Genomic DNA, 10,774 nt, shown 5'->3' with positions numbered 1-10,774 from the left:
AAAAAACTAAAAACTACTCCTCGGGTTGCCTCCCGGAAAGCTGTCCATTTTTAAAGTCGTTGGGTCGACTTTGCCCAACCAGATTAACTAAATGGTGTGGTTGGGATTTCTATGAAGCTCAACTCTTTTTCTTGTGACTCTAGATCCCTTCAAATATGGAAATATGGGTGGATCTGGAACTTGTTCGGCAAACTCGAAAGACTCTAGAGTGTCTTCATATAAGTCTTTCAGATGGTTAGACTTCTTTCTCTTTCTGATCTTCTTCTTCTTCTTCTTCTTCTTTAAAGAGTTATCTTCTGAAGTTTCTTCAGATTTTATTCTTTTCAGATTATTGCATTTCAACTTTTGTGTTGGTACTTCCTCGATTGAAATCGTCACTTTCTCCTCGTCTCTTTCCACAAGTTTGTTTCTTTTCGAATTGTTATCTGATTTTTTCTTCAGCAGGAATTAGATACTCCTCCTTTACTTCCCCAAGCTTATCTTCTATCAGCTCCTCCAATGTGTATGATAAATTCTTGTGTGAAAAATTTTCTTGCACAGAGACATTAGAAAACCCACAACAGCCCTCACATAAAGAACTGCTAGTACCCAGATAATTTACCAAAATATTTTCAGAAGGAAAATCATCATTATTAATTTTAAAATTAACAACCTCCTCATCAAACTCCATTGAAATCATGCCATTAAAAACGTCTATTTTTGTTTTTATAGTTTTCATGAATGGTCTTCCCAAAATAATAGAGTTTGCATCTGAAGTGTCCAAGTTTCCCATGTCCAAAATGTAAAAATCAGGAGGAAAAAATCAGATTATCCACTTGGACAAAAACATCCTCCAGTGCACTTTTTGGATGTATTGTTGAGTGGTCAGCCAGCTGTATAATTTTTCCGGTCTTTTGTAAGTTCCCATTTTTAATTTCTAAAAAACAGAATAGGGAAGGACATTGACTGAGGCTCCTAAATCAAGCATGGCTTTTGGAAAATCAAGGTTACCCAATTTACAAGGAACTGAGAAAATTCCCAAATCCTTGCACTTTGGAGGCAAACGTTTTGCAAAATTAAAGAAATATTTTAGCCAGCTTTAACAGTTTCATTAAATTTCAGTTTTTTCTTTGAAATACATAAATTTTTAAGAAAGTTAGCATAGCGAGGGATATGTTGGATAATATCCAAAAGTGGATGATTTACCTTAACATTGAGCTTATCTTTGTGTTTTGTGGCATTCTTGAGGAAGAAGAAGGTGGTGAGAAGAACATGGAGCTTGGAAGCAACTTGGATATGAGATTATCTCCTTGTTAGCAACCTACAGGAGGTAAAAAGTTCATAACTTGATCACTTTATCTTGTACATCTAGCGATTTCTTCATTTAGGGCATTTTTGGTCCCAAATATGGTGATTCTTGAGCATGACAAGCTCTTAACCAAATAAGGCGTCCTTTCAGACCTTACGAGGGGTCTTGAGTCATAAAAATGTGATTTTGATGCTTAGTTTTGCTCCATGCATGCTATAGAAGGTCTTAAGGCATTAATATGTTGAGATTTTGTATATTAAGCACTTAATGGACATGCAAAGTCATAAAGTTGGAAACTTTATGACACTTAGTAGTATTTTGGTCTTGGATCTGAATGTTGGACGTGAGAGCTTATTGTATTTGTTGGATTAGGTGTCTAAGCCCATAACTATAATTTATATGTACTTGACCCGATAGTAGCATTATCCATTTCGGGTTGCCTTCACCAGAACAATTTCATAGATAGATATTTGAGAAAGAGGTTATTTGTGATTTATTGATATATTATAATTATAATATATTAACTGAGAAATCATATTACTTAATTAGTATTGGTCAAAAATTAATTTAGAATTAATTTAGTGATCAGAAGAGACTAATTAAATTGGTACATATGGATTGGGCTAATGATCCATGATCGATTTGTGATGGGATAAACTTATGGGTTAGTCCATGAAGTATTAGTCCAAATCAAATGCTTGGATCATAAGCTTAAGTGTAAGAATTAGGGTTACACATGACTCTTGGAATTCTACACTATATATATATATATATATATATATATATATATATATATATATATATATATATATATATATATATATATATATATATATATATAACCCTAAGCACTAAAATCGGATACCACTTGCATTCCAAGAAGGAGAATCCGATTTTGAGTCTCCATAACCTCCCTCATATCCATCTATTTGTTTAGTGGTGTTTGTGACTTGTTTGAGGCACACCACTTGGGGTGCTAAGTTCTCTTAAGGCCAAAGTTCCACTAGCTACATCAAAAGGTAATCCTCTAACTAGCTTTATGATTCATATGTCAAATTTTGTATGCTAGTTTAAGCTTCATGCTTTGGAAACCAATATTGCATGTATAATTAGAGAAAACTTAGATCCAAATCAGTAGGGTTATATGTGCACCATAGGAATGTTAGAGTACATAAAATCCATCAGTGGTATCAGAGCCATGGGTGTTTTCTATTATATTGATGCAATTGTGTGATTTTCAAAAGCTGAAAAATGACAATTCTGGATTCTGCCAGGGCCTACTCGACGAGTCCATCAATGAAATCGATGAGTAGGTGCCTTATGAAGATGAACTCGTCGAGTTCATAAGTGCACTCGACGAGTTGGATTGTCTGTGAGTAGAATTTTCGAGTTTTTGGTCTGTTTTGGATTAGGATCATTACCACAAACTGTTTTGGTTCATAAAATTCGATTTTAATGATATTATAATGATTATCCCCATCCAATATGTGACAACCCGAAACTTTGTCCGTTTCCGTTACGCGAGTTTCGTTAATAAAATTTCGAATTTGTTAACTTTTCCGTCAAACTTTTGGTTTAGAAAATAATCTAGTTATATTCAATTAAATTATTTACGAGTTGGAACCAAAAATCGCGCAGAAACCCGAATATCTCGAAAAAAATCAAACATTTGCAGTCTAAATGAGATTACGGCCGTAAACGTGTTTACGGCCGTAAACCCGTTTACGCCCGTAAACCCGTTTACGACCGTAAACCCGTTTACGGTTAGCATAAAGTGGACCCCCCACAACGCCCCTATAAATACGACACCCCCATCTTCATTAGAACATTTCTGGACAAAAACTCTCTCCTTCTCTCTCTAAGAATCTTAACCGTAAACACTCATAACGCCTTCAAGCTTCGGAAAACATCGAGAAACCACGTTTGGAGTCACTTGGAAGTGCCTGGAAACGATTATCTCTTCGAAATCAGCAAGCAGAACCATTTTCTTGAGTTTACGGTCCAACCTTCAGAAACCGTAAACTCTGTTCTTGAGTTTACGGTCCGAGTCTTCAAGAACCGTAAACTCTGTTCTTGAGTTTACGGTCCGAGTCTTCAAGAACCGTAAACTCTGTTCTTGAGTTTACGGCCGTAAACTCACCGAGCATTCAGAAACCGTAAACTACTCTTCGACCGTAAACACCTTTTTAGTGGTGTTTTTGACTGAAAACTCACCTTCTTCGATTCGATCAAGTCCCAGTAACATTCCTCAACCGATTTCAAGTGTACCTCTAACACGTTATCTAACGAAATCGCTAATTTAGATACATATATGTATTTATTTGATATTAGGATTCCATTAAGTGTCGCGTGCAACAACTCGAGGATCTTCATTTCAGTCAACAATTTCACAACAAGAACTGTGAGTTCATACCCCTACATTTTTCCATATTTTCAATGTTTTCAGGGGGGAATACAAGCTAAACATAAATGTTTTCAAAACTTATGCAAATCTCATACTTTAACCCTTTTGTGCTGTGTTGAGCATAAGGGACGTTTTCACAACAATTTGCATAGTTTTCCGGACACGCTATTCACTATTCATGTAAACTATAATCGGTATAGTTTGGGATTTTTCTAAAAAAATAACAAGTACAGAAACTTTCACTGTTAAACATATGCACTGGGACAGAAACCATTTACAGTTTACATCACCACTTTATCATGGTATTCATAACTGTAATTATCATTATATACGGTATACATACGGATTTTCACTACGGTAGAACGCTACTACACTACATGTAAACTAGATTGTACGATACTGTGAGGCGCTACTTCACTACTGTACCCTTAGGTGTACAGGGATAAATCCTACCACTGTATAACCAGAGTCTCCTGGAGGGAGAGCGTGAGATTTGTGAATAGATCTATTCGGGACTGACAATCCCACATCTGGACTGCTAGCTACAGTTAGGCAGGCACGCCTAAGATGTACAAATGTCATATAACTCGACGCCTGAAGAACGTTGGAAAGGTCTCTAGTCATATCAAGCATGGTTATACGACTCACATTATGTATAAATCACCTTTAGTTTACAAATTAACACTCTTCAACAGTTCTATTTTTATTAAATAGAACTAACACACACTACGTATACTGGCTGAAGTCAGGGTTTTCAAACAGAACCGATTATGCATTGGTTTCACACACAAATACCTACACTTCATGATTAGTTTTAGCTAGTCACATGAGGTAGTATTTTCGCTTATCACTACAGTTTTCAGTAACGAACATCCATTGTTTTATACAGAATCGATAACGCTACTTACTCATTAAAGAAAATATCGGATTTCCTTGAAGCTATACAAACACTTCTGTTAAAAAAACTACTGCTTATGAACTCACCAGCGTTATGCTGTTATTTTCAAACTGCTTGTATTCTCAGGAAATCAGTAGACAGGTACTTGCTGGATTTTGAGGAACTGAAGCATTAAGAGTTTTTAAGTTTTTAAGTTGTTACTATACAAAGCTATTGGATGTAATTCAAACAAAGTTTCAGACAAGTTTCAACTGATGTAAACATTTTTGTTTAAGTATTCACTGTAATGGTTGTGTTGCTATGATTGCTGTTATTCATTGGTTGTGATACTACACATGACGTCCTCCGCCCCGGAACGTTTCTGCCTTTCTGGTTTCGGGGTGTGACAAATTGGTATCAGAGCCCTTGTTTATAGCGAGCTAGTATACCGAACCTTACGTGGTATACAACTATAAACACTAAGGGGCCTAAGTGCTCTACGCTAAAAGTATACTTTCAAAATATAAAGTATTTTTATAAAAAGTATACGAGCATGCATACGTAACAAAATTCGTGACGTTAGTAGAACAGAACAAAAGTATTTGGATGTTGGAACACTGCGGTTAAACCTGGGCAGTTATGTAATCATGTCTAGGGTGAACATAGCCTGATCAACTATATTCAGTCGAGACATGACCAACATGTGTTTGGGAGTGACTGTGGTGCTACAGCAGGCCTAAAACTTACCAAAACCATCTCACATAAAATACTATAGGAGTATTTTCGCTAGAACCAAACTCAGTATACAGATTCACTCTAAGTGTTGCTACCTCTCCTTCCTTAAGCGATAACTTACTTGTATTAGTAACCTTTCTGTGTTTATCGCTCGGTAGAATACTTTCATTATCAGGATGAGATATATTTTGTTTTATATCCCGAGGACTTACCATCCTCTTCTCCCTGATTATTTCTAGAACAAGATGCCTCCTCGACCAAGACCCATCAGAAGGAACGACAACACTCCGCCACCACCACCACCCCCACAGTTCGACCCCGTCATGTTTCAGGCAGTAGTTACAGCCGCCGTGACTGCAGCAATGGCTCAAGTGAATGCTGGTGGGGCTGGAGGTGGAACCGATCCCCAGAGACAAGATGGAAGTCAGGGACATCAAAAAGAGTGTTCCTACAAGGACTTCATGACTGCGAAACCCAAGTCCTTCGACGGAAATGGAGGTGTCATCGCCCTGACTCGATGGTTCGAGAAGATCGAATCCATCTTCGAAATTTGCGTTTGTTCTGAAGCAAACAAGGTGAAGTTCGCCGCCTGCACCTTCACCGACAGAGCCTTGACCTGGTGGAATGGTCGGGTCAAAACCCTAACCCTGCCAGTGGCTAATGCCATGGGTTGGGAAAGATTGAAGGAGCTCATGCTCGCTGAGTACTGCCCGAGGGGCGAAGTGCAAAAGTTGGAGCACGAACTCTGGAGGTTGAAGATGAAGGGTTCCGACATCGCTGCCTACATTGCTAGATTCTATGATCTGGCTCTCCTCTGTCCGGGAATGGTCACCCCGGAAAGCAAGAAAAGTGAGAGGTACATCTGGGGACTGACGCAACCCACCAAAGGAAATGTCTTGGCTGCTCGACCAACCACATTTGAAAGCGCCAAGGATCTGGCACAGACTCTGATCCATCATGGAATCGATCTGGATGAAGTGGCAGCTGTCTCTGAACCACAAAAGGAAAGCGGTGGGAAGAAGAAGAAGTTTGGTAACAAACGAAAGGGCCAGTCTTCGCAGGAGCCCTCCAAGAAACAACAAATAGTGGCAGTTCATGCTGTTACTGCCCCTGCTGCTGCTCCCACTGCTGTCCCAACCACCCAATCTCCTACCAGTGGTTATGCTGGGAAGCTCCCCCTGTGCAACAAGTGTAACTTTCATCATCACGGACCCTGCCGTGAGCTGAGTTGCAACAGCTGTGGAAAGAAAGGACACACAGCTCGATACTGCAAGACACCAGCTCAACCAACCAACCAGGCTCCGGGAGCGGGCGCTGGTCAAACTTGTTATGGATGTGGAGAGGCTGGGCACTTCAGGAGAAACTGCCCCAAGGAAACAACTGGTGGCAATGCAGGGAGAGTTCTAGTGATGGGCCAGGAGGAAGCAGTTGCTGATCCTACCGTTGTTACGGGTACGTTCCTCCTTGACAACTCTTATGCATGCATTCTCTTCGATTCGGGTGCGGAAAGGAGTTTTGTTAGTCATACATTCAAACATCTAATCAAATGTAAATCCCAACCTCTAACCGAAACATTTACCGTCGAGATGGATAACGGAAAGAAGGAGAGCACTAACGACATATTCATAGGCTATACTCTTACCCTAGACAATTATTATTTTCCTATCAATCTTATGCCTGTGTCCATCAAGAGTTTCGACGTCATTATCGGCATGGACTGGCTAAGCTCCAATCGTGCTGATATTCTTTGCTTCGAGAAGGCTATCCGTCTCAATCTTCCCTCTGGCGAAGCTCTCATGATTTATGGAGATAAGCCTAGCTCGAACCTCCGTATTATTTCATGCATCAAAGCTCGGAAGTATCTGCGAAAGGAGTGCCATGCATTTCTAGCTCACGTTATAGACGTGACACAAAAAGTTAAAGACCTCGAGAGTCTTCCCGAAGTCTGCAACTTCCCTGATGTCTTCCCTGAGGATCTCCCAGGAATCCCTCTCGAACGCCAAGTCGAGTTTCGTATTGACTTGATCCCCGGAGCTACTCCCGTAGCTAAGTCTCCTTACCGCTTAGCGCCAGCGGAAATGCAAGAGTTATCGAGTCAGCTCAATGAGCTGATCAGCAAAGGATTCATAAGGTCGAGTTCCTCACCCTGGGGAGCTCCGATCCTATTCATGAAAAAGAAAGATGGATCCTTTCGGATGTGCATTGACTACCGAGAGCTGAATAAGCTGACTATCAAGAACCGATATCCCTTACCCAGAATCGACGATCTCTTCGACCAACTTCAGAGAGCCAGTTATTTCTCAAAGATAGATCTAAGATCAGGGAACCATCAGTTGCGAGTTCATGAGAATGATGTGCCCAAAACAGCATTCCGAACTCGCTATGGACACTATGAGTTTGTAGTAATGCCCTTTGGTCTAACCAACGCACCGGCAGTATTCATGGACCTGATGAATCGGGTGTGCCGCCCTTTCTTAGACAAGTTCGTGATTGTGTTCATCGACGATATACTTGTCTATTCGCGGAGTGAGAATGATCATAAACAGCACTTAAGGAAGGTGTTGGAAACATTAAGGGCAGAAAAGCTATACGCGAAATTCTCGAAGTGCGAATTCTGGATCAGGAAGGTGAATTTCCTTGGACACGTGATTAGCAAGGAAGGAATACACGTGGACCCTTCCAAGATCAAGGCGATTGAGAACTGGTCTGCACCGAAGACACCCACAGAAATCCGGCAATTCTTGGGTCTCGCGGGCTATTATCGCAGGTTCATCCAGAACTTCTCCAGAATCGCTAAGCCCTTAACTACCCTGACGCAAAAGGGGTAACATTTAGTTGGGGAGTCAAGCAAGACACTGCGTTTCAAACATTGAAGCAGGCCCTATGCAGCGCACCTATCTTGTCCCTGCCCGAAGGGACAGAAGACTTAGTTGTCTACTGTGATGCATCCAATCAGGGCCTAGGGTGTGTGCTCATGCAGAGAGGAAAGGTCATCGCCTATGCCTCGAGGCAGTTGAAAACACACGAAGTCAATTACACAACTCACGATTTAAAGTTGGGAGCAGTGGTCTTTGCGTTAAAGATCTGGAGACACTATCTCTATGGAACCAAGTGCAATATCTTCACCGACCATAAGAGCTTGCAACATATTTTCGATCAAAAGGAGTTAAACACGAGACAACGGCGATGGGTAGAATTACTCAGTGACTACGAATGCGAAATTCGCTATCATCCCGGGAAGGCCAATGTGGTAGCAGATGCCCTTAGTCGAAAGGAGTATTCAGGACGTAAGGTGAAGGCACTAACAATGACCATCCATTCCCATTTAACCGCGCAAATCAGAGAGGCTCAGCTGGAAGCCTTAAAACCCAAGAACGTGGCAAATGAGTCACTGCGAGGAATGGACAAGAACTTGGAGGTCAAAGGAGACGGAGTGTACTATTTCATGAACCGGATGTGGACCCCAAAGTTCGGCGGGTACAGAGAGGTTGTCATGAATGAGGCTCACAAGACGAAATACTCCGTTCATCCAGGTTCGGATAAGATGTACTTGGATCTCAAACAGCTCTATTGGTGGCCAAACATGAAAGCATAGATCGCTACCTTCGTGGGCAAGTGCCTGACTTGAGCCAAGGTGAAGGTCGAATGTCAGAAGCCCTCAAGTCTACTTCAACAACCGGAAATACCTGAGTGGAAGTGGGAAGGATAACCATGGATTTTATCACCAAGTTACCCAGATCTCCGAGTGGGCACGATGCCATCTGGGTGATTGTCGATCGATTAACGAAGTCCGCCCATTTCCTGCCAATCAAAGAAAACTTCAAGATGGAGAGACTCACCCGAATCTACATTCAAGAGATAGTTCGCCTTCATGGTGTACCTGTATCCATTATCTCCGATCGAGATAGCAGGTTTACATCGAGGTTCTGGCAGTCTCTACAGAAGGCTCTTGGAACTAAAGTGGATATGAGCACGACTTATCATCCGCAGACTGATGGACAGAGTGAGAGAACAATTCAGACATTGGAAGATATGTCGAGAGCCTGCGTCATCGATTTCGGCGCGTCATGGGACACTCATCTTCCTTTGGTTGAATTTTCCTACAACAACAGCTACCATACCAGCATTAAGGCTGCGTCATTTGAAGCCCTCTATGGCCGTAAGTGCAGATCCCCTCTGTGCTGGGCTGAGGTGGGTGACACGTAGCTAGCCAGGGGTCAAGCCCCCGACAGCACTCTCACTGGTCCTGAAATTATCCGAGAAACAACCGAAAAGATTGTGCAAATGCGAGAAAGACTGAAAGCCTCTCGAGATAGACAAAAGAGCTACGTCGATAAGAGACGAAAACCCTTGGAGTTCCAGGTTGGTGACCGCGTCCTTCTAAAGGTCTCACCCTGGAAAGGCATGATACGTTTTGGGAAACGTGGAAAGCTAAACCCAAGGTACATTGGACCGTTCGAAATCCTTGCTAGGATCGGTCCCGTGGCATACAAACTTCAGTTACCCCGAGATCTCAGCAACATCCATCCTGTCTTCCACGTGTCGAACCTAAAGAAGTGTATGTCCGATGAGACACTTGTGATGCCTCTCGACGAGATTGAAATCAACGAGAACCTCAAATTCGTGGAAGAACCTGTCGAAATCATGGATCGGGAAGTCAAACGAACGAAACAAAGTCGCATCCCGATAGTGAAGGTTCGCTGGAATGCCAAGCGGGGACCTGAATTCACTTGGGAGCGCGAAGATCAGATGAAACAGAAATATCTGCATCTTTTCCCTAATCCATGACTTGTGTTCTGCGTTCAAATTTCGGGACGAAATTCCCTCTAACGGGGGGATGATGTGACAACCCGAAACTTTGTCCGTTTCCGTTACGCGAGTTTCGTTAATAAAATTTCGAATTTGTTAACTTTTCCGTCAAACTTTTGGTTTAGAAAATAATCTAGTTATATTCAATTAAATTATTTACGAGTTGGAACCAAAAATCGCGCAGAAACCCGAATATCTCGAAAAAAATCAAACATTTGCGGTCTAAATGAGATTACGACCGTAAACGTGTTTACGGCCGTAAACTCGTTTATGACCGTAAACCCGTTTACGACCGTAAACCTGTTTACGGTCAGCATAAAGTGGACCCCCCACAACGCCCTATAAATACGACACCCCCATCTTCATTAGAACATTTATGGAAAAAAACTCTCTCCTTCTCTCTCTAAGAATCTTAACCGTAATCACTCATAACGCCTTCAAGCTTCGGAAAACATCGAGAAACCACGTTTGGAGTCACTTGGAAGCGCCTGGAAACGATTATCTCTTCGAAATCAGCAAGCAGAACCATTTTCTTGAGTTTACGGTCCAACCTTCAGAAACCGTAAACTCTGTTCTTGAGTTTATGGTCCGAGTCTTCAAGAACCGTAAACTCGGTTCTTGAGTTTACGGTCCGAGTCTTCAAGAACCGTAAACTCTGTTC

Source organism: Lactuca virosa, chromosome 3 (assembly GCF_052849685.1).
Source record: "Lactuca virosa cultivar CGN04683 chromosome 3, Lactuca_virosa_CGN04683_v6, whole genome shotgun sequence".
Lineage (NCBI taxonomy): Eukaryota > Viridiplantae > Streptophyta > Magnoliopsida > Asterales > Asteraceae > Lactuca > Lactuca virosa.
This window is presented reverse-complemented; position numbering follows the sequence as displayed.